A 10982-nucleotide genomic window follows, 5' to 3' on the forward strand; every position below is an offset into this window, starting at 1 on the left:
AGTGCTAACCTTAAGCTGTAGAGCTGAGGGCCAGCGCCCAGGCCTAGAGTTAAAGCCCCACAACTGACAAAAAAAAAAGTGGTAGAGGACTAGCCTTAGGCAAAAGATCCCAGGCCCTGAGTTCAAGCCCCATGACTGACAAAACAAATAACAAGGAAAGCTGATGAACATGATCTGAGATATATCTAATAATATATTTTGTGGGTTCTTCCCCTCCCTTTTTCTAAATAATTCTGTGATTCTTGAGAAAGGATTATTTCTCCAATGAGAATAAAGAGCATTATCTTATCCAAAAGAGTTGATCCATATAAAGAATTAGTTTTGTGACCAGTCTTAGGAATAATATCCATTTCATTTGTTATAAGATCATTCATTATTCAGAGTTCAAGGGTACTTTTCTGTTTTCGCACCTATACTAGGACTTAGACAGCAGGAGTTTATTTTGGGTTTATGTCTTCTCATCATGAAGAGCTGGCTCATGCTGACCATTGGGAATCATTGGGATTCTCTAATGAGCCAATGTTCCTGGCTCCATGGAATTTTCTCTGGAGAGATTATTTCCATGTACTTGTGCAGCTTGGCTGACATTTAGCTCTACAATATGTCTGGACCAAGGTACCTGTGAGGCCATTTGGGGAACAGGTCAAAAAAACAACCTTGGGTTGAGAGGCACAGGAGATCTAGCACTTTCTACCATACATATATATAATCATATGGTGCCTGCTCCCACCTGACCACTGTCTGCTGTCTGCTGAGCTACCATCTTAACTGAAAGCAAGCTCCACTCTGTGTCTTTTGAATTTCACTCCATATGTTTTTCAGTATAGATGTGTCTCATAGACTTTTCTTGCCTGGGCTAGTTTTGAACCATGATCCTCAGATCTCAGCCTCCTGAGTAGCTAGGAATATAGGCGTGAGCCACCGGAGCCCAGCTCAGAGTAGATATTCTTTATTATTATTATTATTATTGGGTCTGGTCATGGGGCCTGAACTCTGGGCCTGAGCGCTGTCCCTCAGTTCTCCAGCTCACAGCTAGAGCTCTACCACTTGAGCCACAGCACCATTTCAGGCTTTTTTCTTTTTGCTTATGTGGTGCTGAGGAATCGAACCCAGGGCCTCAGACATGCAAGGCAAGCGCTCTACCACTGAGCCACCTTCCCAGCCCCTCAGAGTGGATATTCTTAACAGGCTCTAAGATTGGCTAGAAGCATGTCAGAGTTAAAAAAAAGTGACTGCCAAGTCTTGTGCATGCCTATAATCCCAACATTTGGAAGGCTAAGGCAAATCTTGAGTTCAAGGCCAGCCTGGACTACACAGCAAGAACCTGCCTCAAAATCAAACAACAAACACAAGAGATTTGTTCTTAGGATCTCAAAGCAGTATGATTCTTAGGACTATTACAGTGGTAAATCTTAGGTTCTGTTGTGGAAACAGTAAGGGAAAGTATGGCTTTGCTAAAAGATTTTAAGGTAGGACATTCTGGGTATGTCTAGCTGCTAGTGGAAAGGATTTTAAAAAAAAGGGGGGGCTAGCTCAAGAAGAAAAATAATGTCCAGGGACCTCCCTTAAAAAAAAGAACTCAAATATAACAAAAAGAAAAGACAAGAAAAAAAGACACCTCCACCCCCTAAACACCTCATTTTAATCCCCAGGCAGGGAAAGCCTAAGACAAACCTGAAATATCTTGCTACAACAGAAATCAAGGAAGTGTTCATATAATGGTGACATATCAAAGGGATACAAAAGCCAGTTAGAAGGAGTTGTTACTAGCCAAACATAGGGGACTTTGAGCATGCATAAAGATAAATAAGAAAAAGAGAGGGAAGTGGCATTGTGGCTCAACTGGTAGAGTGCTTGCCTTGAGCTGAAGAGCACACAGACGGCACCCAAGCCCAGAGTTCAAGCCTCACGACCGATGGAAAAAAAAAAAGAGGAGATTTAATTCACTGAATAAAAATAGAATCACTGAGCCTATTCTGATATAAATAAATGAATTGATATAGATAAATAAAATAAAGATAAATAAAATAGAGATATACATGTTTCCAGAGGCATATTTCAGGGATGTTGACTTCACCTGTTTCTCCTAAATACATTCTCTTCCCCATCATAAGGGAAGTTAAAGGGCTTTCTGGTGCAGGGGCGTGTGGCCCTCCAGTATGATAGCTTAGAGAAAGGCTAGAAGATTACATGCTGTCTTTTGCTGGCTCCATGTTGGCATGAAGTTAATTTTCACACTTCTGCCTGGCATTTTTACTTGTCTTCTTCTATACAACAATGGGATCCCTGTGAGCTATCACTAGTACCTGAAGAATCCTTGCACTAGGGCCCTGATAAAGCAGGGGATGGAGCATCATGGCTCCTGCAGCAAAGGCAGAGACATGAATAGCATGGCTTCAAGCTTTGGAAACAGCATAATATCGCAGAAGCAATCTGATGTTCTTCTAGCAAAAAAAAAGGTTTCTCTTTTTCTGTTAATTTTTATTTTATATCTATAAAACAATCTTTAAGGGGCTGGAAAGGTGGCTCAGTGGTAGAGTGCTTGCCTCACATGCATTAGGCCCTGAGTTCAATTCTTCAGCACCAAATAAGCAGAAAAAGCCTGAAATGGTGCTGTGGCTCAAGTGGTAGAACACTAGCCTTGTGCTGAAGAGCAGAGGGACAGCGCCCAGGTCCAGAGTTCAGGCCCCACAACCGAAAAAAACAAAAACAAAAGCAATCTTTAAAAGTTACTACTACAGGTTAAGCTTGTACTCATATATGAACTATGATGTTTAATTTTTATTTATTTTATTTTATTTATTTATTGTGAAAATACTGTACAGAGGATTACAATTACATGGGCAAGATAATGAGTACATTTCTTATCAAGCATTGTAGCCTCCTCCTTTGTTTCCCCTTCCCATCCCTTCCCATCCTGTGTTTAATTTTTAAACCATAAGCTTCTGGTATTACCTAGTTTTTGACTGAATTATAAACATAAATCCATGTGTATATTGCTCATCAAGGGCTAGAACTAACTTCTCTAATGGCATAATCTTATTCAGTTCTTATAAAACCACCAGATAATGTGAGTAGTTAACATTGGCATAGAATTCACTATATACATGGCCTAATCACTTCATATTGCATTATCTTAAAGTGTGGAAAGTATGTAACTCCTTACAAAAGCCCTTTGTTACAGGTTTTGTTATTATCACCCCCATTTTGCAGATAAGAAAAATGGAGGGATGGGGCTGGGAAGGTGGCTCAGTGGTAGAGCGCTTGCCTTGCATGCCTGAGGCCCTGGGTTCGATTTCCTCAGCACCACATAAGCAAAAAGAAAAAATCCGGAAGTGGTGCTGTGGCTCAAGTGGTAGAGCATTAGCCTTGAGCTGAAGAGCTGAGGCACAGCACCCAGGCCCAGAGTTCAGGCCCCACGACCAGACCCCCCCCCCCCAAAAAAAAGAAAGAAAAATGGAGGCAAAGAGACTATAGGAATACACTTGAGGTCTGACAAAGGAGACCTCTAAACCCCATGTCTGAAACCTGGTGGAGGGTATGAGCCCTTAATCACTCTGCTATGGAGCCTATTGTGAATGGCTTCCTAAGCCCATTGATCCTGTATAGTAAAGACATGCTATTAAGGGGCTGTGAGTATAGCCTAGTGGCAGAGTTTTTGCCTAACATGCATGAAGCCCTGGGTTCAATTCCTCAGTACCACATAAACAGAAAAACCCGGAAGAGGTGCTGTGGCTCAAGTGGTAGAGTGTTAGCCTTGAGCAAAAAGAAGCTTAGGGACAATGCCCAGGCCCTGAATTCAAGAGCTAGGACTGGCAAAATAAAAAGAAAGAAAGAAATGTTATTTACATTGCACTGCACTAATGAGTCTGTCTCTGACAGCTGCTGAGTGAGATGGACAGTTTTCTTCTCTAGCTGCTCCTCTGATGTCAGCTTTGACACTGTGATTGGCAGAGCCTGGTGTTCTGGAGTAGGGTCACCATCAGGCAGTATACCAAGAAGACCTACAATGGAAGAAGACAAGAGAATGATTAAAGTTTATATCTCTAGAATGTAGAAAGAAAATTATATCATACATATGATATGATATATACAGACATATATATATATACCATGGAATATTACACAACCATAACACAAAATGAAATAATGTAATTTAAAGAAAAATGGATGTAATTGGAGAACATCAAACTGAGCAAGATAAGACAAGCTCAAAAAACAAGTATATGTTTTCTCTTCTATGTGGAAGCTAGACCTAAAAGATACACATTTTCTTTCTTTTCTTTTCTTTTTTTTGGGGGTCCAGTGGTGGGGCCTGAACTCAGGGCCTGGGTGCTATCCCTCAGCTCTTCAGTTCAAGACTAGCTCTCTATCACTTGAGCCACACACAGCACCACTTCAGGCTTTTTTCTTTTTGCTTATGTAGTACTGAGGAATCAAACCCAGGGCCTCACTGAGCCACCTTCCCAGCCCCAAGATACACATTTTCATGGATATGTACGTAGTTACATATCTAGTTATATAACTATACACAAAGATAAACACAAAACATGAATCTAAATAACAAAACTACTTAGAAAGGGATGGAAAGGGGGAAAGGAAAAAGGAAAACAGTATGAATAGTTTTGAAATACCTTTTGAAAGGGGATGAAAATGCTTGAAAAAGATTTCAAAATAGAACAAGGAAATCTGTTCCAATTGTTTCAAAAAAAGGGGAAGAGCAAATGATAAAGGGATGAGATTGAGTGGAACATATTGTAAATGTGTGGAAAGGTTACAATGAAATACTCCTCTGCATAATATAAGCTAATAAAAATGCTGAAAAAGCATTTTTAAATTTTTAAATCATTTTAAATCACTATGCCATATACAGAGATGGCAAAGGGCTACATTAACCATAACCGGAAGTGCTCAGTAGTAACATCCCTGGTCATCTACATCCATTCAGTTATTGCTGTGGATGATAAAAACCATACAAAAAAGGGTACCTGAACTTTACTACAAACAGAGCACAAAAGACACACAAAAGAAAGCCAACATTGGTGACTCATGCCTATAATCTCTGCTACTCAGGAGTTTTTTTATCTGAGAGTCATGATTCGAAACCAGCCCAGTCAAGAAAGTCTATGAACCTCTTATTTCCAATTAACCACTAAAAAAGCCAGAAGTGGAATTATGGCTCAGGTAGTAGAGTGCTCACCTTGAGCACCTAAGGCCCTGAATTCAAGCCACAGGACTGTTTAAACAAAACAAAATCAAACCACATAGACTATTTTGAAACTATAAACAATGTACTTCTACAGTAGCATCACACACTAGAATTCTAAATACTGCTGGCAGACAGATTTTTTTAAATCACTCTGATATACTGATATCCACCTGCTCTTAAGGTCTGATTCCCTAATGTTAACTAAAATGACAGTCCATTACCTAAGAGAAATGTCTCAGAAGTTTAGTATTGAAACTATTTTTTCCCCTAGCACCTTCAGTGAATCAAAATCACGTAGTTTTTGTAAAAACTATTTTTCTTTTCCTTCTCTATTTTTTATTAAGTAGCTATACACAGGGGTTTCAACTTGTTTTTCTTTTCTTTTGGCCCTGTGTCAAAAGAAAACATCAGACTGGCATTGAACATGTGATTCTCTTGCCTCTCAGCCTCTGGGTTGTTGGGATTACAGATGTGCAACACCAAAGCCTGCTAAATTACTTTATAGATAGCTCTTATCTGGCATATGGAAATAGATTTGCCCTATAGGTTAACAATATATATCTGGCTTTCCTAAGCAAAGTTATGAACATTCAACTACTAAAAATTCTATCCACAGACTTCAAGAACTCTACTTATTATTTTTGTAACATCATGTAAACATTTTGAGAAACTAAATGTTACTTTATACCAATAGTTCTCTCAAGTGAGCCTGAGACTTAAATTCTTTTTTTTTTTTTTTTTGGGTCCGGTCATGGGACCTGAACTTTGGGCCTGGGCACTGTCCCTCAGCTCTTCAGCTCAAGGCTAGCGCTCTACCACTTGAGCCACAGGGCCACTTCCGGCTTTTTTCTTTTTGCTTATGTGGTGCTGAGGAATCGAACCCAGGGCCTCTGGCATGCAAGGCATGCGCGCTACCACTGAGCTACCTTCCCAGCCCTGAGACTTAAATTCTAAGCTGAGGTGAATCTCTCCTGTAGGCCACAACACTCTGCTGCTTCTGAGCCTAGCATCATCTTTCATTGATGCCTGGGCTTTGCCTCCACCACTAGCTGGGGTCTGGTCTGAGCATGAGGAACAGTCACCTTTGCCCTGGTGAGCCTTCATCAGACAGTCCCCAATGAGCTGCATGCACTGGCTCTGAAGGATGGCAGCACTGCTGTGGGCCTGAGGACCCAGTTCTTCCTCATCCATGTCCTCTGTGCTGGTCACATGGGAACTATAGAAAGCCAAGGCAGCACAGAGCAGCCAGGAGGCATTGTGGATATATGGCTGGATGAGCCTCTGGCGGTCACTGATCTGGATGGTCACCATGGGGTGGACTGTGATGCTATGGTTAGGCAAATGGCTGCAAAGGCAAGACATTCGTATGCATTTGTGACTCCAAACATGAACCCAGACTTGGCTGCCACTGAACATTAATACCTCTAGGTTGTTGTTATTGAAATTTTAAGGCGAGATATGGGCTTGCACCTCGGAAAAAAAGAACCAACACTGACATACCATTTCTGGATTTCATAACCCCCTTGAAAACTGCCTGTGGAAATCAGGCTAAGTAAAAACTCCTTATTGTGAATTTTGCAAGATGTGGAAATACTGTTTTGGTAATATGAGATAATGCTCATAACTTAGAGGTAAATATATAATACACAACACAAAATGATTTAAGATATTAAATTTGTTTAAAATCCTTTAACAAGCTGAGTGTAGCAGCATAAGCCTGTAATCCCAGCACTTGGGAGACTAGGGTGAAAGGATTACGTTCTTGGAAGGCTCAAGTGGGAGGATTGTGAGTGCAAGGTTGGACTAGGTAACATAATGAGAACTTCTCTTAAAAAGCAAAGCAAAACAAAAAAAAACTTTATGGGGGGAAAAGACTCAAATAAACTTAAGAACATATAACAAAATCTTCTTAATTGCTGAATCTGGGTAGTGAGTATATAAAGGTTCACTACAGTGAACTAGTCTCTCTAGTTATGGCTAGGTTTAAAATTTTTTTAATAAGAAAACTTACTTTAATACAGGGAGGGCTTAGTGTAGAACTAAGTGGTAGAAGACATGTGTAGCATGTGAGGTCCTGGGTATGATTCTCATCACTGGGGAAAAAAAGAAACCACAGAGCTTATTTTTTTTAATTAAAAATATGCTTTTACAATATTTGGTATTTGAACCCAGGGCTTCATGCTTGCTGGGCTCTTCCATTTGAGCCATATCCCCAGATCTCTTTTCTTTAGATTTTCTCACATCTTTTGCTGGAGGTGGGCCTCAGACTGTGATCTTCCTACCTAAAAGCCTCTTACATAACTGTGATCACAGATGTGTACCATGATACCTAGCTTATTGTTGGAGATGGAATCTCATTAGCTTTTTGCCCAAATTAGCCTCAAATCATGATCCTCTTGACCTCTGCCTGCTGAGTAAATGGGACTAGAGACCTCATGTGACCATGCGTGGCCTAATACTAAAGTTCATATTATTTGTTGGTTCTTGCCTCTTGATAGCAGGGACTTTCTTTTTGGTTCACTGTTCTATCTTCTAGCTCCTTGTTTCAAGCCTGGTATACAGAAGATATTAGATGAATAGTTGTATGAATGAATGATTCAGGATTTGTATTCCAGGAGTCAATGTCCCTGGCTGTTCTCTAATTTGTGAGACTGTTTTCTGAGGCCTGCTTCCCCCAAATTCCAGGCTTCTGGAAGAAGTATGGGGCAGCTTCGACCATATTTTCATGTTAAATACAATTTCCCACTAGCAACTGGTGCAGTGGGCATACGCGGATTATAGGAGACCCCAGAAAAAGTGAACTGACAGTGGAGGTCAGAACTTGGCTTTTTAAAAAAATCTAGTGCTTGTGTGTGTGTGTGTGTGTGTGTGTGTGTGTGTGTATACACATATGTGTGCTGGTCATGGGGTTTGAATTCAGGACCTGGGCTTTTTTTCTGTCTCTCTTTTTTCTTTTTGTCAGCCATGGGGCTTGAACTACGGGCCTGGGGCACTGGGCCACAGCACCGCTTCTGGCTTTTTCTTGAGTAACTGAGGTAAGAGTCTCATGGACTTGCCTCCTGGCCTGGCTTTGAAACATGATCTTCAGATCTCATCCTCCTTGAGTAGCTAGGATTGTAGATGTGAGCCACCAGCACCCAGCACAGGCCTGGGCTTTTTTGCTCAAAGCTAGTACTCTACCACTTGAGCCGTAGTTCAAGTTTTTTTTTTTGAATTAAGAGTCTCATGGACTTTCCTGCCAGGTCTGGCTTCTAACCATGATCCTCAGATCTCAGCCTCCAGAGTAGTTAGGATTACAGGCATGAGCCACTGGTGCCTGAACAGCAGACTTCTTACTAAGCAAAGATATACACCAAGAAGATGTGAAGTGTGTACAAGTCATCTGAGACATACCCATAGGAATATTTCTTTGCTGCATAACATCCATAGCAAAGATCAAAGAGATCACACACATTGCAGTTCATTCTTCGGCCTATGATCAAACCCTGGCAGTGGTCACAGGTAAACTCCATGTTGACCATTTCATTGTCATCTCCATGGCCTTCAGGCTTCACTCCACCTAGACAGAAAAGAGCAGTGTGAAGTGGATGGAACCGAGTGCTTTGAGATAGGCCAAAAAAAACCAATCCAAGCACTACAGCTGCTCCCCATCTATTGTTCAGGAGGGCAGAGTCCACACACATCTTCTGGAGACCAGTTAGCTCTGTCCTGATAACTGAGTGCATAAATGATATTTTCATGAAATGATAACTCCTCTGTACAACAACTTAATAATAACAATAAAATTATTAAAAATTATATTCTCAGCACAGAGCTGCTGGACAATGGCATACTGCAAAAATCAATTCCTAGCAAGGTTGCTGTTTGGCAGACACAAGCCCACAGGTAGATTTGTGAGATTTCTCCCATGACCCTCTTTTGACAAGAGTTAACCATCTGTTGGTGCCTCTGTTAGCAAGCACTGCAGAATGATCAGAAGACAGTATGACCAGTGAGTAAGAGGGAATCAAAGGCATGAGACAGACTGCTCTTGCCTCTTCCTTACTCCATGGCATCTCCAACCTGATTTGGACTCTGCTTTATACGTCTTATTTTATTGCCTCTGTTCTTACTACCATGAACCTGGTCCTGACTCCAATGCCTTTGTGACTATAGATACTGATTTCCTAAGTGAGACTGACACAGACATGCTTTCCTCCTTGAGACTTTGTTAATATCTCCCTGTTTTCTGCAGACTTCAAATTACTAAACCTAACATCTTGGGGTCTCACAACCTGAGCTCTGCCTGTGTTAATCCATCACTTATTTGGACAGTCACTAAAGTGTCTACCTAAATGCCTTCTAGATGCTCACCTCTGTACTTGGGCTTGTTCTACCCTCTGTAGCATTTAGTTCATATCACCTGACTGTAACTTTCTTCAAAAACCAGCTCTTATACCATCTCCTCCATGACAGAAATAGTATAGAAGTGCTGCTATACTACCAAATTTTTCTAGAAAAAGTCTGCACTACTTATTTATTACTCAACACATCACTCTTATACTAACAGTACTTCAGGGCAGGGGCTGTATCTCTTACTATAGGGCCAACAGACAAGAAGCCCCAATGTTCACCATTGTCAGTGTACTTTGCTTCAGTACATACAAGTCAAATGTACTAAAGAATTTTTGAAGTTTACATATATACATACATACATACACATACATATATGTTTATATGTATATTTTTATTTAAAGTCAATAAATTTGTATTTAATCATTTTTACATGTTGTGATTCCTTCACTGCCCATCGAAGTGAAGCTCAAGATATCTCTTGAAATCTAAGGCAGTCCTTTTTGAAGCAAACAATTCAAGCCAGCCGTACCACTGTTCAGGAGGCCAATATCTAGTCGCTATGTTCAAATGACCAACAAAAAGCTGAAACTCTGATCAGCCCTGCCACAAATCTTTTATTAGGGCTTCTTTTAGCGCTATTACAGAATTACTGATGACATATCTAAAATCTTTGAAATGTCATTCCGCAAGCAAATTTTGGGATCACTTTTTAAGTCCAACAGCTTGATTCAATTGCTGACTGCCTGCCTAGAGAAAGAAAAGCATTTGCTGAGAAGTTCATTTATCCTAGGTATTATCAATATGAATTTTCAAACCGTATATATTGTATCAAAAGAAATTCCAGGTTTACCATGGACAAAGCCAAGAAAACCAACGATGCCAGATATTGAATTTCTATTGCACTGTCCTTTGAACACATCAGCAGGAGGTATTGCTGAGTGCATATACCATACAGTGCAATGTATGTATGTGTATATATGTATATATATGCATATTTATATGTGTGTGTGTGTATGTGTGTGTGTCATGGGGCTTGAACTCTGGGCCTGGGCACTCTCCCTGAGCCTCTCTGTGCTTAAAGCTAGCCTTCTACCACTTGAGCCACAGCACCACTTCCAGCTTTTTCTGTTTATGTGGTACTGAGGAATTGAACCCAGGGCTTCATACATGAGAGACAAGCACTCTATCCTTAAGCCACATTCCCAGCCCCAATGAGAAGTTTTTAAATGGCAAGATCACATAAGCTTAAAAACAATTATTACTATTGAGTATGGCATACTCAAGTTTACCTAGGAAGCAAGTTTTGCAGAGATCCCTGTCACTGCATTGAAGACACCGGTAGCCATGCCAGGGAGCAATCTCATCACATCCATCACAAGAGATGTCCACATTTAGCAGGTCACAGTAGCGAGCAATGAACAGTGTATCTGTAAGTTGA

General features: G+C 40.6%; 1 non-coding gene across 1 annotated transcript; it reads right to left on the bottom strand.

The window, feature by feature from the left end:
- Positions 1-10365: 10365 nt before the first annotated feature.
- Positions 10366-10503, bottom strand: LOC122110732. The gene has a single exon (XR_006147905.1). It is a non-coding gene; the product is annotated as a small nucleolar RNA SNORA8 (small nucleolar RNA).
- Positions 10504-10982: the final 479 nt, after the last annotated feature.

Source organism: Dipodomys spectabilis, unplaced genomic scaffold (assembly GCF_019054845.1).
Source record: "Dipodomys spectabilis isolate Male_0828 unplaced genomic scaffold, ASM1905484v1 ptg000080l, whole genome shotgun sequence".
NCBI classification, from domain to species: domain Eukaryota; kingdom Metazoa; phylum Chordata; class Mammalia; order Rodentia; family Heteromyidae; genus Dipodomys; species Dipodomys spectabilis.